Source organism: Canis lupus, chromosome 16 (genome assembly GCF_048164855.1).
Source record: "Canis lupus baileyi chromosome 16, mCanLup2.hap1, whole genome shotgun sequence".
Classification (NCBI taxonomy): Eukaryota; Metazoa; Chordata; class Mammalia; order Carnivora; family Canidae; genus Canis; species Canis lupus.
The window spans coordinates 31,656,601-31,675,529 of record NC_132853.1 but is presented as its reverse complement, the minus strand read 5'-3'; the positions used below and the strand labels follow the sequence as shown (position 1 = coordinate 31,675,529).

Below are 18,929 nucleotides of genomic sequence, written 5' to 3'. Positions count from 1 at the left end.
CTCTGCAGAAAAAAAATATGTGGGGTTAGATCTCCAAATCACCTCTAGTATGAAGAAGGATATTGGAGAGGAATTACATAATCAAAATTGCAACCACCCCAATACCCTAGCTACTCATACCTATATTTTGGGTTAACTTTCTAAAACCCAATTCCAATTCCCTTTCTGAATATGAGTTTGATGACTCTTTGCTTTGTTCTCTGCAGGTTGTCTTGATTCTTGCTTTTAGACCCAGCGTTAGGTAAATGTTTATTCATAAGCAACAGGTACAGCCCTTTTGTTACTACTTTCTTTATTCCCCATTTCCCTAAATCCCCTCGATATGGGAAACAAAGGTGAAAGAAAAATTATTTAATTTCCTCACTATTTACAGTTCATTGATAAGTCCTTGAAACAGGCAGAGTGACATTCCGTTAGGGACTCAGCTGCCTCTGTGCTGATACTTTGCCAAGGGCAAAAGGCAATCTTAGCCCAACCCTCAAGACCCTGTAAGTCTACTTTAACATATAATTCCCTTAGAAACTTCCTTATCACTACCCCTCAAAGATATATGTTGGCAATCATCCCACAAGTATATGGCCCACCAATATATATCTGAAGGGTCTCAATCTGAAAGTTTTATTAGACGGTAATAAATGACCCCTTAATCAATAATAGCTAGCCCCCTGAGGTCCTGGATACCTTGTTTCCAAAATTCCTTAGAGACTTAAGCTATCCCTAACCGCCTTCCAACTTGAAAGTACATAATGGGCCACTCCTCATGACCCCAGTACAGCTCTTTCTGCCCAGGGGTCCTGTCTCCGTGCTTTAATAAAACAACCTTTTTGCACCAAAGACATCTCAAGAATTCTTTCTTGGCTGTCAGCTTTGGACCCAAAACCCAAACATCTTTCCTACATCACCCTCAAGTTCCATTCTGACCATCAGTTTAAATCTAATAGCTTTACATACATTAGATTTTATTTTTCCTTTGTAGACATGCTGTAAGTTACTTAGGGTAATGGGTGTATCCTCAGTGACAGATTCAAAATAAGACACAAAAGACTGAAGACCTTAACCCAAGTAGTAAATAAGTATCAGAGCATAGATACAAATCTAAGTCTTCTAACTGTAAATCTGTCTTTAACTCATTACACTCCTCTGTCTCAATATAAGTAAGAGAGATTATTGTTATAAGCTAGTAATACAAATGGGTAACAACTCCTTTTCTTTCCCCTAATATACCAGGTAGCAGAAAAAATAAATGTTTCCATCCAGAGTATTCAGTTATAAAGGAAACTTGTTGCTGTTATGAGCAGCAAAAATATAAATTATTCACATGCATTTAGCATTAGCTTCCATGCATAAGAAGCAGCTTTTATTCAGTATAAACTAATGGCTCTGGGATGTTTCCTAAGAAAATATGCTGCCTTCTGAAAACACACAGAATTACTCTGAACTAACAGTACAATCCTTCTATTTAAAAGAGGACTCGTTTCTAAAGAAGCCTGTGACATTTAAAGAAAAAGCAGACATTGGGATTAATTGGATCAGGCACAGCTTGATCATTGTCGTGGAAAACATAGTGTCTGATTCTCTTACAGGTGAGGCATCTAAAGCTAGAGACAAAATACTATGGAGAAAGTTCACAATGGATCTAAAGGAGTTAGTATGAATAGTCTGAGAACACAAGACTTAATTTTCTATTTTTGTTATGGTCACTGATCACATGCTGACTTGCATATTCAAATACTTTGTCATATAAGAAATATACATAAAACCCAATTAAGCCATCATCAAAACAGACAGAAAACTGATATAATACTGATAAGTGTTAAAACTCTGAGAAGTATGTGAGGCTTCATTTTACTATTCTCTCGACTTTTTTGTGTTGTTTGAAGTTTTGCATAGTAAAAAGTTTTTAAAAGTTCTCTGAGTCCCTAAAGTCTATTTATTTTCATTGTCCAACTGCAAATCTATTATTTAAAAAATATTTTAAGAAGTAAAAAAGTTGAAGAAAAACAAAAGAAAAAAAATTTTAAGGAATAAAAATAAAAATACTTCAATTACTAAAAAAGGATTCAGGAAACTCTCTTAGATACATAAATGTCATTTAAAAAAAGTGGCTGACTTATATGCTCTTATATTTCATTTTGGAGGATTTGTTGCTTCAGATAAAGTTTATAGCACAAAATCCTCTACAGAGGCTGCTATAATGCTGTGGTTCAAGTTTCCTATGTAGTTCATGCCTAAATTGTTTCAACAGTGCCTGTTGCCCTCAAAGAGATAGTAGCAAATAAAAAATAGGAGTTCTAGAAATCTGTCAATCTGTGAAAAAAAATTAAATTTCTTTGTTCTCAAAAGCTAAAGTTTATTTTCTTAAATATCCCTGTGATTACTAGCAACTGTTGAGATGAAAAATGAAATGAGCTCTTAGATTGGAAATGAAGGGGTTGACCTAGTATTACCCAGTATTTATCTCCAGATTTGCTGATTTCTGTTTGACAGTTAACATCATAATAGACCACAAACAAGCTGGTTGTGTGATTAGAAGTGAGTCTCTTAAACTCTCTGATTCTCGTTCTTTTTCTTCCTCGTCAGTAAATGGAATTAATAGTGTCTGGCTCTGCATGTTTCAAAGCCAGTTGAAATAATAAATTGAAGGAAAATGGAATTACGATAAGGATCAAATAAAATTGCTTATGAGAATACGAACTACAATTTGTCGAACATCTGACATATCCCGAACATTTCACAGGAATCTCTGATCTTTCCAGCAATCCTCTGGATTGATATTTGCAAACTCCACTTTGCAGATGAGAAACCAAATTCAGTAGTTTTCTCAGGTAATAATACAGCTAATAGTTGCTGGACCTCAAATAAAATCCCTGACCTTGTCTCTTGGAATCTTTCCACAGTACCATGTTGTCTCCCGTGAAACAGTGAGGAAATTACCGAGCACAGTACATTCGATTATCTGCAAACTTCTTCATTAATGGATTTGAGGCAAGGACAGAAACTTGCTCATCAGTGGTAACATACAAAGAAAAACATACAATCTCCAGTCCTTTTTCTCTCATTTCTTGTTTCTCATGAATCATAACAATGAAAGAATATTTTGAACCTTGAATAAAAAAGCAGGAGGAAAACAATCCCCAGGCCATTTATTATCCTTATTTATGCAACATGGAATGTCAATTAAGTCCCCCCAAACAATCCCAAAGGTAGATATTTAGTTGTAATTTTGTTGAATTGTTAGCAGACTGCTTTGTGCCATTTGCTTCTTAAATGAAGAGACTGCATCAACAGTGAAACCAAGTGGCAAACTGGCATTGGGGGCTGCAGTTCGTTTGAATCTGAGAGGCAGGGAAACTCTAGCACATTTTAAATGCCCCATTTGAATTTTTATTACTTAAATTCACAATCCTTTAAACACAGTCATAAATCAGGCAGTACTAGGGAGCCACCTGCTGGAATTACTGGCTGGATTTTGCTGCCATGTTTCCACAAAATATAATTCACTTACTATTAATTCAATTAAGAATATGTCAAATTCAGGATTCTTTGCTCTAAATATACACATCTCTCACAAGAACTTTCAAACTAGACGTAGTAATGACAAAGATGGCATTATTATAAGAGAAGGAAGAAATCTGAAATAAGAAAAAAAATAAATATTCATGAAACATTAACATGTGATTGAAATGTGAAAATACAAGAATTAACAGAAAAGTTCCAACAACAGCAGCAGGATTTTTAAAATTAGGTTATCTATTGCTTCAAGATTGTTTTTCTTTAATTTTCAAGGATGCTTTGTCTAATAATTATTTTACCCAGATGTCATCTTTATTTTTTTTTAAGATTTTATTTATTTATTCATGACAGACAGAGAGAGAGAGAGAGAGAGAGGCAGAGACACAGGCAGAGGGAGAAGCGGGCCCCACACAGGGACCCGACGTGGGACTCCATCCCAGGTCTCCAGGACCACGCCCTGGGTAGAAGGCGGTGCTAAACCACTGAGCCACCTGGGCTGCCCCAGATGCCATCTTTAAATGGCAACTTATTTAAATAATAATAATTTCATTAATATTAATTTTTTTAAAAAACTGCTGGCATTAAAGGAAAAACAGGAGATTTAATTTAGGATCAAGTGATGTAGATTTTATTTTTTTCTTTTTCTGAGCTACCTAAAATTAGTCTCTTAAAGCTTATTATCAACAATTCTGAGTGCTGATAAATCAAAATTTGTACCTAAAGGATGATTATTATAGAACTTTTTCAAGACTGTGTTGTTCAAAAGTCTATGCTAAATATAGCTACCCATTTTTCTGCCTTAGCTATACTTTAAGTATAGTGAACATGAAAGAAATATTCTTTGATAATGCTTTTATGTTGCCTAAGGGTCGTATGCTCTCTGTGTACAGCATAGAAACTAAATAAAAACAACATATGAAAGAATGATCTGAATGTGAACTATTTCCAAGAAATAACATGGAGTTATTTTCCTTACTGATTCCCTATTATCAGTTTATTATCACTTTCTATATTCTTTAAAGGATAGCATGTCTAAAAGTTCCATATAATTGAGGATTCCTGTTCATCAAAGCTATGATTTTATTTCTACAAAAGCATTTTCCTGGTGATAGGGACTTTAGCAATATGGGTGTGTAGTGATACTTCTGTAACTCTTCTGTTATACTAACAGTATTTGATAAGTCCTGTACCAAAAGGCAGTTGTTTCATTCTAAAGAACTTCCTTTAACTTACATTACTTACATAGGTAAATCCTTGCCAACTTTCTTTGACTTACATTGGTAAATCCTTGCCAAAAGCCCTTCAGAATAAATGTATCAAGTCATTTGCTTTAATCTATTTGACACACAACAACCTTGAAAGATGTAATTCTTGTCTTCACTCTACAGGTGAATAAGTTCAGAGGAGTTACATAAATTGTCCCCCACCATATCCTAGTAAATACATATAAAAATGTTCAAGTTCCTGACAAGACCACCCTGGATCCCACTGGAATATTTAAAGTTTTAAAAATAGCAAAACACTTTTCTGTATGTTTACATTGCACCCACATGTTCATCATATTATTTATACTTGAAGTATCTGTTTTATTTCTCCCCAAAGTCTATAAGCTTCTCCAAACCATAAACTCCTCTTTTCTTTTTAAATGTTTTCAGAAGTTGGCATAAAACCTGGTACTCATAGAAGATGATAAATTAGTACTAGTTGAATGAATTTTTGTTGAAAGAGATTCTATTTCCCCAAATGACATAAATGCAATCTTATATTTAGTTTTGTTTATATTTCATGGAATCTAGTAGTTTACAATGAGAAGGGAAAGGGAATGATACTCATGGAGGCCCTACTGCATGTCAGGCCTTATATGACCACAGCTTCAGTTCAAGATTGCAGGAGACAAAGAAACAGAGAAACAAAGTGGTTAACTAACTCACTCAAAGTCACTTGAAGCACCCTCAGTGCTATCCAGTTTTTCTCCTTTGATGATTTTATTCACTTTCATAGCCCTGTCAATCACCTCTATAAAAGTGACTACCAAATTTACACGTATCATTCAATATCTTACAAACTTAAACTGTATTTGTAACCGCCTTGGATATTCTCAAGAAATAGTTGTGAAATGACCGTTTGAATAAATACCTATTAAGTGCCAGGCACTTTCAGTTCTGAGTATCTATGCTTAACCAAGCAGCCTATTTCTGCCTACAGAGACTCCCACACTAATAAAGAGTTAAGCAATACAAAGATGCTCAACATCGCTAATTATCAGAGAAATGCAAATCTAAACCACAAGATATATGAGATATTATTACCCTACACCTGTCAGAATGGCTAAAATCAAAATGACAAGAAATAACATGTGTTAGTGAGGCTGTGGATAAAAAGGAACCCTCATAGGGGCACCTGGGGGGCTCAGTCAGTTAAGCATCTGGCTCTTGATTTTAGCTCAGTTTATGATCTCAGGGTTGTGAAACTGAGCTCTGTGTAAGGTTCTCTCTCTTCTCTCCCCTGCGCCTTCTTTCTCTCTCTCCCTTTCAAAACAAACAAACAAACAAACAAACAAACAAAATACAGGGGGAAAAAAAGAACCCTTATACACTGGTGGGAATGTAAATTAATGCAGCCACTGTGGAGGTTCCTCAAAAAAGTTAAAAATAGAAACATCACATGGCCCAAAAATTCCACTGCTGAGTATTTAGCCAAAGAATATGAAAACACTAATTTGGAAAGATATATGCACTCCTATGTTTATTGCAGCATTATTTACCATAACCAAGATATGGAAGCAATCTAAGTGTCCATCAATAGACAAAAGCATAAATACTGCACAGCCATAAAAAAGAATGAGAATGAGATAGATGACATAGATGTCATATTCAAGATGACATAGATGGACCTAAAGGGTATTATGTTAAGTGAAGTAAGTCAGATTGAAACAGCAGACACCATATGACTCCACTCATAAGTTGAATCTAAAAAAGAGAAAGAAGAAAAAAATAATAAGTAAGCAAACAGCAGAACCAAACCTATAAAACAAAGACTGAACTGATGGCTGCCAGAGAAGATTGGGCAAAAATGGGTGAAAGAGAGCAGAAATATAGGCTTCCAGTTATGGAATGAACAGGTCAGGAAAATCAAGGCACAGCATAATGACTATTGCCAGTGACCTTGTAATAGTGACATATCAGGACAGATGGTAACTACACTTGTGGTGAACATAATGCATAAAGCATGTCCACTCACTATGTTTTACACCTGAAATTAATGGAGCACTGTGTGTCAACTCTACTCAAAAAAAAAAAAAAAAAAAAAAAAAGTTAATCAATACACGTTATGAAATCCAGGAACAAACAGAGGTAACCATGGAAGGAATCTCTGAGGAGTTAAAAAAAATTAAGCTGAGGCTTGAAAGATGCAAAAGAATCAACCCTGCAAAGAGTAGGAATAAAATTGGTCCAAAGAATGGGGAGAACACATTCGAAGGCCCTCAGGCAGGAAAGGCTGCTGCAAATTTTAAGAACTGAAAGTATGCCTGGATGCCTGGACATAATTGGAAGCTCTTAAGGATTTCAAATAGAGCATTGAAACACTCCACTTTATGATTTAAAAGATATTATTCTGGGATCCTTGGGTGGCTCAGCGGTTGAGCGCCTGCCTTCAGCCCAGGGCGTGATCCTGGAGCCTGGGGATCGAGTCCGGCATCAAGCTCCCTGCATGGAGCCTGCTTCTCCCTCTGCCTGTGTCTCTGCCTCTCTCTCTCTGTATCTCTCTCTCTCTCATGAATAAATAAATAAAATCTTTAAAAAAAGATATCATTCTAACTGTGACACGAAGAAGAAATAAGAACTGAGGGAGAGTAGGAGTAGGCATCATCAGGGACTTTCTCAGGAATGCAGGCAAGATGCAACTATGTTTGGGACCAATGGGCTAGAAGGACAGATGGAGACAAGCAGAGAAATTAGAAATATATTTTGGATTTTAGAGAAAACATATTGACAGGCTGAAGAAAAGAGACATGTTAGGCTTCTAGTTTGAACAACTTTTGAGATGGTGAAAGATCTTTTCTTCAGGTTCTTTCTGGAAACAGTTTGGTAAGAATATATCCCAGCAATATTAAGTATATTGGTAAAAGATGAGAAATCAGGTATAGGGGAAGAGTAAGAGGAAGATTTGGGGCATGATAAATTTAAGAGACATGGGAAGAATTTAAAGCAGATGGTACACGATTTCTCGCAGCATGTTCTGGCTTTCTTGTCTAGGTCCTTAACATTCCCATGTTTTTACTCATTAATTCTACCTGAACAGGAAGGAAAAGAAGGGTGCTGGACATTTCCCTAACTTCTCCTTACCATAAATATGTCCATAAACTGTGTTTGTACTTCCATCCTGGTGTTTTGTCTTATTCCATTATTAATCTGTAAGATCCTTACAGGCAGGACTATGTCTTTCTTTTCTTGGTATCTGCAAGGGCAGTAGGAGCCCAGGAAACATTTGTTGAATGTAACTGCATTAAGTATAGTTTTTATAAAAGAAGAATATTCTAGTTTTGCTTTTATTAATAATGAACTGTGTGTTTTCTTAGTATAAAGCAGTATAGAGATAACATTCCATGAGGGCAACTGGTACCTATATTTGGAGTCTTTCTGGAATGCCTCCAATGCTACGGCAGTCTCTCAATTCCCACTTCTGTTTTAACAAAGCCAATCTCTCTTGGAAAATTTCCATCTGCTAATACAGGGATCAGCCAACTATAGTCATGCCTCAGGCCAAAGTTAGCATACTGATGCCAAATCTGTTCACACCTATTTGTTGTAGCTTGTGTGCTATAGTGGCGAAGTTCAGTAGTTGCTATGGGAACTGTATGAGTTGCAAAGCCAAAAATATGTATTATCTGGACCTTGCTCTAGTGGAATGCTTTGAAGACCTCCACTTTAGGTTCTTTCTAGGAACAGTTTAATAAGAATATACCTAAGCAATAATGTATATTGAAACCTTACAATTTAGCATAATTTCATAGAAGTGACAAGTGATGACTGGGATCAGAGATGAACAACATGAAGACAGGATGGAATCCAGAACAAGGAATCACAGTATAGGATTCAAGAATCAATAAGAGGATTCAAAACAAAGAATTGCCTCGGTCAATACAAACTAATTTCAGCTAATAAGTCAGCTAATTTGTCTTGGGCTCCTATTTTACTCAACAGTACTCAACCCTGAGGCCCAGACTCTCTTACTCTCTCTCTTATTCTTTTTCTTTTTTGAGTATAGGTCACACACAATATCATATTAGTTTCAGATATACAATATAGTGATTCAACTTCTCTATACATTATGCTATGTGCACCACAAATATAGCTACCATTTGTCACCATATAATGCTATCACAGTATCATTGACTATATTCCCCATGTTGTGTCTTTTATTCCTAGGGTTTAGTCCTTCCATAAGCATCCTTTCTTCACTTTAAAGACCTGTTCTCACATTCTTAAAGGCTTAGCTTGAATTCTATCTGCCCCGTGGAGCCCTTTTAAAGTGTATCTACCCAACAAAAATAGGCATGGTAGCTCATATTTGGATTTCTAGAGCATTTTTCTTACAAAACTTATCATTCAGTGCTTATTTATTCCTCTACTGGATTGTACAATTTTTTGAAGGTAGACTTTGTCCGTAGCATTGAACTAATTTAACTGAAGTTAATTCACGTTAAGATATGAATACACCAAAATTGCCTGGCAAGATTTTAGAATATGTATACACTGAGAGACTAAACACATAAATGAACAATGGCCAGACCATATACGATAATAAAACTCTGATCCACAAACTCTGTAGCAATTAGCCAAAACACAGTCTCTGCAGCAATTTGCCCCAAATAGTCAAGACTTGGCAAATGACTGACAGTTTCCCCAATTTTTGGTCATATGTCCAACTCAGAACCAACCAAGAAAGCTATATGTGCTTCACAGATCAATCAAGTAGGATGTCCTGCCTCTACTTAGCCTGACTTCAGCTTGCCCATGCCAGCAACCTCTAATGAAAGCACACCTAACACCTTCTCTCTTGTTTTCAATAAGTTTTTTTCACTCTTTTGCCTGTCTTTGAGTCTCTTCCAAACATTAAGTGAGGGTAGTTGACTAGCTTACTGTAGCAAACTCAAAATAGCCTCTATTTCTTCTCATTTAACTTGTCTTCATTTATTTCCATAACTTCATCAAGATTTTTTTTCTCCAATTTAGAGATAAAACAGTGGAGTTCAAGCTTTAACCAGACCAGTTTTGGACATAAAAGCCACCAGTCTTCCATCTGCTGGTTTGACCCTACTATTAACTCAAAGTGGAAATACTAGGCTTAGGACTGAGAGGCATTGGTTTCAAAATAATGTGCCTTCAAGGCCAGCTGAGGATTTCCACAGAGCATGGGACTTCAAAATTCATTTATTGTTTTACCAAATCAAAGTACAATCCAAGAATCATGGTTCAAATGTGGCTCTCCCCAGTTCAGCATATTTACCTTTCTGTCAACCTCTGCAGGTTTAGCCTTCAGTCTTGCCCAAAGACACTCATCTTTAGTCACAGCCTTGCTCAGATTTGTCATGGCTTGCACTTTAATTCCTTACCTGACTGTGACCTAGCTCAAACTTTGATTCATTCCACGGACAAGACTAAGTGATTTTCTAAAGTCTTTCTGTTACTAACCTAGGCTAAAACCCAAATATTGGACATGATTCCTTAGCACCAGCATGACTGGTCTTTGTGATCCTGCCATATTCTGAGGACTGAAATAGGACAAGGACCAGCAGATACTGAATTATCAAAAACAAAACCAGAATATATACCTTGGACCATAGAACTGAATTTAGAGAGACTGCAAACAGCATGATTCAAATGCCCAAGAAAACATAAAAGCAGCTGCTCTCTACTCATAAAAGTAGAATAAGATGCTGGTCCAGTGGGACCCTTGGCTGTCCCACTTTCACACAATTCACATCCTCACACAATAATCCAGTGGCCCATTAGGGAAATGATATTGTAACTGACCAAGTAAAATAGAATTCTCAGAGGTATATGTAATATGTTAACCAAGTTGTGAAACATAACTTGTGGTTCTATTTGAGAAAATATAGAAATAGAAATTATATCAACATTTTGTTTAATTTTAACATGTATCATGGAGAGAACATCACTATTATCATATTTGAGGTATGTGTATTCACTTCACTAGTCATTTTCATCATATTTTACCTGTACATGAATAGGTAAAGCATGATTAACCTGCTCATTTCAGTGGTAAAACTAGCCTTGGAAAGGAAAAATGTCAGCCAAAAGAGTTATATTTCAGTTGTTTAGTTAAGAGCCAATAGGCTTTAGGGGCGCCTGGGTGGCTCAGTCAGATAAGCATCTGATTCTTGATTTTGGCTCATGTCGTGATCTCAGGGTCGTGAGATTGAGCCCCCTGTTGGACTCTGTGCTGGGCATGGAGTCTGCTTAAGGTTCTTTCTCTTCCGCTTCCTTGGCACCCTGCCCCCAGCTCACTCCCTCTCTTATATTAAAAAAAAAAAAAAAGAGCAAATAAGCTTTAGTAGCCAAACCCTAACCCTTACCTAGGTAGAGTCTTTATAAAATAAATAACAGGTTAATAATGCCAGTATTCCCATTTTCCCACCTTTTATTTATTTAAGTTTACACTATGTTAAATAGTGTGGTGGGGATGGGAGAGATGAGTGGCTCAGGCCTGTGTGGGGGAAAAAAAAAGATTAAGCTCTTTAGCCTTGGACAATTGAAAATCACCAGTACAATATAAAAATACAGATACAATAACAATCAAGGACATACTTTGAAGATAATATTTACCCTGTTGATATGTAGCCTCTAAACCTAGACAGAGACAATTATAATAAACAAGTAACATATTTTATCACCTTTAGGAGTGGTAAGTCTGAGAGTATATAGTACAAGCTACAAATAGCAAATAATGCAAGTCCATATGCTCTCTGGAGGATAAATGGAGGGCCTGAACGTCTTTAAAAGAAGATGATGCAACTTGTGTGCTGATATATAGAACAAGTATTCATAAAAATTTATCCAAATTGAACTAGTAGCTTGAGAAGGTTTGAAGCCATGTTACTGAAGAACACATATGGAACTTTCAGTTAAGTCATGCAAGCTTGGAAATGCTAAGGATGCACATTGTGCTTTCTTTGGTGGGTAGGATGTGACTACATCAGTGAAGGAGACCTTCATTATCACATCTTCTCTTAATTCCTACTGGACAAAATGTCTGAAATTTTACACTGTGGATTAAGTTGTTTGTACCTTAAACAGTGTTCTACTAAATATGCAGATATTTGACATCTCATTTACTTGTAATACCATTTGGAGATATGATCCTAAAAAGATAAGTAGAAATTTAAGAAAGCAAATCAAAACATTATGATAAAATGTTAATTAGCTTCAAAAAATAATGAAAACTAGAAACAATAAAAATATACTTTGATATGAGAATTTGTTTTAAAATGATTTATGTTCACATAATGAATTCTTACAAAGCCCTTAATTCTTGAAGAACATTTAATCATAAGATAAAATTCTCTCCATATAATTTTAAATGAAAATACAATACTAAAAATTAATATGCAGGATGATCATAATGTGTAAAATATAGATTTTTTTCCTACTATCTATAGTAAAAGGAGTAAAAAAAATGACATAAAAATTATTATCTTGATGTGGAGGGATGACAGATAACTTTATTTTCTTCATTATTTTATGTATTTTCCAATTTTTTAATAGGTGTATATTGCTTTCATTATTTTAAAAGAATAATAATTACAATTAGATAAATATGACAATATATATCCAGACACCCCAGGGAGAGATAATACCTCTAGCTATGTTTAGTTAACACATTAGAGAAGATTATGACAATTAGCGAAGCATGGGGATATGGAGGATAGCACAGAGAAAGTGAAGTAGATGCATGGAAGATTCAATTCAATTAAAGAAATAATCATCTCCTACAAGTTTACAATGCTTCGCTTTTACAAAATATTTTCACATCCTTTATTCCATGAGAGCTCTTTCAACTTTCTAGTGCACACATATAAACACATGCAGACACAAAAGCCTGCCAGTTATTTTAAATGCCTGGGAAGACATATCTACCCTCTAGCCCCCAAAGTGAGTTTCTATATCCAGGGACTAACCATAGATTTTAGTGCAAAGAATTTAGAAAGCGGCTTCAGTAAAACACAATAAATGAGGACACATCATTTTTTCTCCATTACGTACTCTAGGATTGTGACATGTCCTCTTGCCTCCCTGTTAGAGACCAGCCTGCCTGCTTAGATTACTGACTAGTATCCCTATGGCTGCAGCTAACTTCTTCCTGGCCTTGCTTTCTGAACCCATGCCCATACCTGAATCTATCACCCTTATCTTTCTTTCTCTTGATTGAAAGGGCAATGATGTCATAAGCCTGAACTCACCAACAAAGACCCTGGTTCCTGTTACATGAACACGTTCCAGTTCTACAGACTCTATAAGACTGTTATAAAGAAATGGGTTAGAGAAGTCAGGATCAGGGTGTGTAGCTTAATATTTCACCTCACCAGTAGAGAACCAGCTTCTGACTTCCTTTCTTGGCTCCATGCTGGAGGCCTAATCTTGGGCCTCCAATAACAGCTGTGCATCATTTATTTGCAGAGAGAGCAGGAGCTTTGGAGCAAGACTGACAATCTAAGAAGCACTCAGGGGAGGCTTGCTCATTTGATATGTATCTTAATGCTGTAGTACAATTCCTTTTAGTTAAAAAAAATGCATTTCCTTTTAAGAGACAGGTGACTGGGGTAACTACTTATGCTTTTCAAAATAAACGCAGAGAAAGATAAAATATTATGGTGAAAGCAGAGGGACTAGAACACGTAGTAAGGCAGCAGCTAGGAGTGTATTAGAAGAGTAAACTCTGCTCCTGAGTAGCAAACCTTCTGGGAAACACCTATGAATAAGCACAAGTTAGGACAGGTGACATAAACTTGTTATAAATATTAATCAATCAAGGTCAGGAGTGTTTAAATAACTTGTCCTACAGTATACAACTTGAAGAGATGTAACTGGTACTTCAACCTAAACGATTTGCGACCACATTCTGAGCTCATGTAAGTCATTTCCTCTCAGCAAAACTGTTAAATTTCATTTATGATCCACTTGCTGTGGGTACCATTCTGTGTGTGTGTGTGTGCACGCGCCTGTATGTGTAAGTGTGTAAATGTATGTGTTATGTGTTAGGAGGTTGGATGTGTATGTGTTAGGAGGTTGGATGCACAGGGCAAAAGCACAGTGTCCTTTTCCATATTTTCTAATGGTTGCATGCATAAATAATGACATATAAACACAGACATCATTATTAGGGAAAGAAAATAAAGTAGGCAAACATGCTCTGTAAATTGTAATGTACCATATAAACCTGAACTATTATGATTCTTGGTGCTATAGTAGCTACACAATATGCCATAAGAAACTGGCTTACTGTACAAGTGAAATTCAGCATTCTCACATCATACTTTACCCCCAGTTAAGATTTGTGGCCTACAGCGTTAACCCTACCCCACTATTCTCATCATACCTCTCCACGATCCTTCCGCGGCTCTGTCCTGAGGGGACATGGAGTCTGAGTCATTCAGAACTATTGTCTGTTCTCTGACTACCGCGTCTGCAAGCCTGCTGGTAGAAGGAACATGACCTGGTGGATTGGAGCCACTATAAAGTCACAGTCTCTAAAGTCAGTTCTTCTCATGGTGCCGCCTGGAAGTCCTTTGACTCCTTACTTACCACTCTCTTTGTTGTGTAGCAGCAACTAATCTTGTGTATTCTTTCCAGACTTCTCACCACTTCCCCATGCACCTTAAACTGGTCATCTATTCTATATATTTATTTCACACGCATGCACAGAAGTCAGTAGACTATTTCAAATACTAGCCACCTTAAGGTACACTCTTCCTCTGGACGCATCAGATACTCTCTTTATTGTCACTTGAAAGCAGTCCTTTCTCTTACCTAAAAATCATCATTTCCCTTCTCTGATGAATCACTTTCTCCCCACCCCCACCTTCTCCCTCTTATTTTTCCAATAACAGCTTTATTGAAACATAATTCATGTACCATGCAATCAACCTACTTAAAGTGTACCATGTGATGCTTTTTAATATATTTATACAATTGTGCAACCATTACCACAATCAATTCTAGAAAATGTTCACCCGTCTCCAAAAGAATCATACCCATTAGCAGTCACTCCCTATTATCCCAACCCACCCACTGTCAACCCCCAGCCCTGGGCAGTCACTAATCTATCTTCTGTCTCTTATACATATGCCTGTTTTGGACTTTTCATGTAAATGGAATCATATAATATATGGAGGTATCACTCAATTCTCCTTCTACCCTTGCACTTTTAATATCTCCTCCTCCACTTGTTCTCTCCCACCAGCATTTCACATGTTCAAATCGTGTCCATCTTTAAAACCAAACCAAACAAAATATAATTACCCATCAGCATCCCACCCCACTTTAGCTTCTGCACGATCTGTTTCCTTCCCAGCCAAGCTTTTTAAAAGAAATGTTTCTGGCTCTTCACATTCTCACTTCCCACTCACTCCTCAAACTATTGCCAGCTGTTCCCTGCCAAGGTTACCAACAACTCCTTCTTGCTAAATTCAATGGATTGCTAACACCTACTCCTCCTTCAACTCTCAGATTAAACATCACTTCCTCTAGGAAGCCTTCCGTAACCCCTTACATCTACGTCAGGGTTTTCCCAGCTCAGCATTATTGACATTTTGGGATGGATAATTCTCTGACATCAGGAGATGTCCTACATATTTTAGGAGGTTTAGAGCATCCCTGGCCTCTACCCAGTAGATCCAGTAACCATTCCCAGTCCCAAAATTGTGACAAGCAAGCATGTCTCCTTAGCAAAATCACCCCTTTTGGAGAACTGTTTACCTAGATTATGTGCTTTTCCTGTATGTTCTCATCCCATGCTTGACTTTCCACAGTACTTACTGCATTGCATGTAGCTGTTTGTGGGCTCTTCTGTAACCCTAGCTGGATCAAGTTTTATGTAGTAAAAACAATGGTTATCTAGTTCATTCCAATGACCTCTGCATGTGGCACAATGCCAGATTCACAGCAATTAATCAGTACATATTTGTTGAATGAATGAATGAATGAATGAATGAGGAGTGAAGGAAAGAATGTAGTGCTCTTTTTTTTTGTCCCATAGGGTCCCCATAAGCAATAGGAGCCTCTCGAAGAACTTATTGTTTTTTCTCTATATATTTTGTTTGTTTTGTTTTTGTTTGGTTTTGCTGTGATTGCACCTTCTCAAGGAGTATGTTTAGGACCATCACTAAAAATTATGACATCTGAATTAAAGGTTACAAATAGAGAGCAGAGTCAGGAAAGTATAAAAAGATTGCTCTGCATGCAACCCTATTATCCTTCATTGTCTTCTTGATTTAGCTGTTAAATCATGAGCACATTTGTTGCTAATGCCTTATATTATTTGGCTTCAAAATTTCTCAGCAACTAGCTCTTATTGGTCCTATTTCTAGATTCTGTCAATCATCTCAGAATTCCCTCATGTTCCAAGTCCCCTCTAATACTGATACTGTATTTCCCAGAGGGAAATAGTTCATAGTTATAGTCATTAGAATCATAAACTCTTGGAACAGGCCACTTGAACCACATTTTTATAGATGAGGAAATTAATATTCAGGGATATAAAGTGACATGTAAAAGGTGCAGTAATAATCTTTGAAGAACCAAACTGGAATAAATGTTTCATGATATTACAAAAAGCACGATTTATCATCTTTAAATAGGTCTCATTTCATGATCACTTACTATATGCCAGACCCTGTTGCCTGAGCCTCACATGTACACATGGTCTTCTTCTACCTTTATAACAATCTTATAATTTTCGGGCAGCCCAGGTGGCTCAGCGGTTTAGTGCCGCCTTCAGCCCAGGGCGTGATCCTGGAAACCCCGGAACAAGTCCCACATCGGGCTCCCTGAATGGAGCCTGCTTCTCCCTCTGCCTGTGTCTTTGCCTCTCTCTCTCTCTGTGTCTCTCATGAATAAATAAATAAAATCTTTAAAAAAAAAAAAAAAAAAAAGAACCAAACAAAAATTTGCAGATCTTTAAAAAAAAAAAAAAATCTTATAATTTTTTTATCACCCTAAAAATGTGACAACATGAGGTCTACCTGACAGAGCCAGGTCTACTTGACCCCAGCGCCCAAACTTCTCCATTACTCTGGATTACCTAGGCTAGCCACCACTGTTACGTATCTCTTGTTTTGTTTTCTTTTGTTTTGTTTTGTAATTCCACCACATTTAGCACAATTTAAGGTCTGTAGTAGGTATTCTATATCTAGTAAATGATTCCATGTTATTTTAAGTGACATCTTAGGTTTCTATTATGGTAACAGGAGGGTACAACATAGAAACAAAGGATATCATTGGTATTGAAAGAAAGAACTAGAAGAACAGATTCATGAGAGACATTATGTAATTCCTGGACGATGCTGAAACAGATGCTAATATGTCAGTATCAGTTTACCCTGGTCATGTAACTCATGGTTTTTAAGTGACATGAGCTGGATTAGCAATGCAGGATCTGGGCAGCATGCATGACATGGCCCAAGTTACTTTATGGGATAACATATTTTATTTTGTTTGAGCATCCAGTCAGATAGATTAAAAAATAATGCTAGTGGACAGCACAGTATGCAGATTACAGCATCTCCAATTTAAGCCATACTGCTTTAAAAATAAGTTGCATTGCAATAAAAAAAAGCTATAAATATTAGCTATTCTGCAACATATACATTCCAAAGTCCTAAAATTCCCTGGAATTAAAACCCCTCATGTTCACTTTCTGATTTTGGTTGGAGAAAAATTATAGGATTCGTGGATAGCATGCATCACAATCATATGACACTTCTGTTTTCCCAGTGACTCATACAATATGTGTTGGTTCCCTTCCTCCCTCAATATGGTTCCCATTTTGCTGGTGGTCTGCTGTGCTAGTGCCACTAACTCTCTTGAACCAGTGTCTTTTGTGATTTGACCATAAGTAGCAATGGCTTTTGCTCTGTGCTGTTAGAACAGGGGATTTTGGAGTTGTTTTTCTGATCTAAGAAGGGATGTATTTCCTTTAGCAGAACAGAGGTAAAATAATAGGTCAGATGCAATTGTCATTTTCCTGGATGTTCTCATGTTTTTGAGCTCAACAACCTCTTAATAATCAGTAATCTACTCTCATCTGGGCTCAATTCTATCTTTAACTGCAGAAGCACCGTCAGTATATTCACTCATATTCAAAAAGTTTAACAACTGGTAAGGCACAGATACTTACTAATCAGGGATTGCTGGCCATAAACAACTGGTGCAGCCATATTAGGGTTACCTGTTGATCGTCAGCCTTTCATGCAAGGTGAATAGAGTTTTCCTCTAGCCTGATGTCTCTTCCAGGTCATGAGGCATCCATTCTCCTGGGAAGTACTCTACTTATTATGCAAATCACATCATATATCCTTGAATTTACTCTTGCAATGTCTTTGAACAATAGTGAAATCAATCCAGATTCTAAGATACAAAATACCTCCCACAAGCCACCACCATTCCCTATCACAGATGAAGTATCTCCAGTTTCTGAAAGATATAACTTCAGGATATTCCTATGCAAAGATTCACGCTGTAGCAATGGATGACTACAGATGACTGGAGTCATCTCCAGCTAACCAACATTACAAATGCATAATGCCAGGGACCAGCCCATAAACATAAAGCCCAAAACATCTAATTACATGATCCAATGAGTAGGATGACCCCCTGAGACTAGAGACATACTATATTGCCAAACTCCTCTGAGAAGAGCTAAAAGGAAGTAGGACCTTCCTTGGGTCCTTCTTTGCAAAGGCATGCACACGGAATGCTAAGTAAACTTGCCTACCCCGTGTTTACTCATGTGCCCTTTGAGTTGCCTTAATTCCCTGACTATCTTGTTTTTAGAGTCAATCACATAGAAATTTACCTAAGACTGATCATTGCTTCTAGTCATTTTTACATTTGAAAGAATCACTAATAAATCAAGTCAACCATCTGTGGGCTTCTAAAAGAGAATAGAGATGCTATGTATTAATTTTGAATATCTACTATATCTACTATATGCCTACAGCATAACAGGCACTTACCTCTTTGGTCAATTTAATTAGTGAGATGTATTATGATACAATGGTTAAGAATATGGACTTAGGATAGGACTCAGGGATAACTGGAATTAAGTCTTGACTCTGCCAATTACTAAATTGTGCTCTTGGATAACTTAACCTTGTAAAGCCTGAATTTCTGAAA

At 36.8% G+C, this 18,929-nt stretch overlaps 1 long non-coding RNA gene across 1 annotated transcript in view; it reads right to left on the bottom strand.

The window, feature by feature from the left end:
* Positions 1-18,929, bottom strand: part of LOC140607487 (uncharacterized) — a 111,192-nt gene that overhangs the window by 70,349 nt on the left and 21,914 nt on the right. The gene's annotated exons all lie outside the window — the stretch shown is intronic.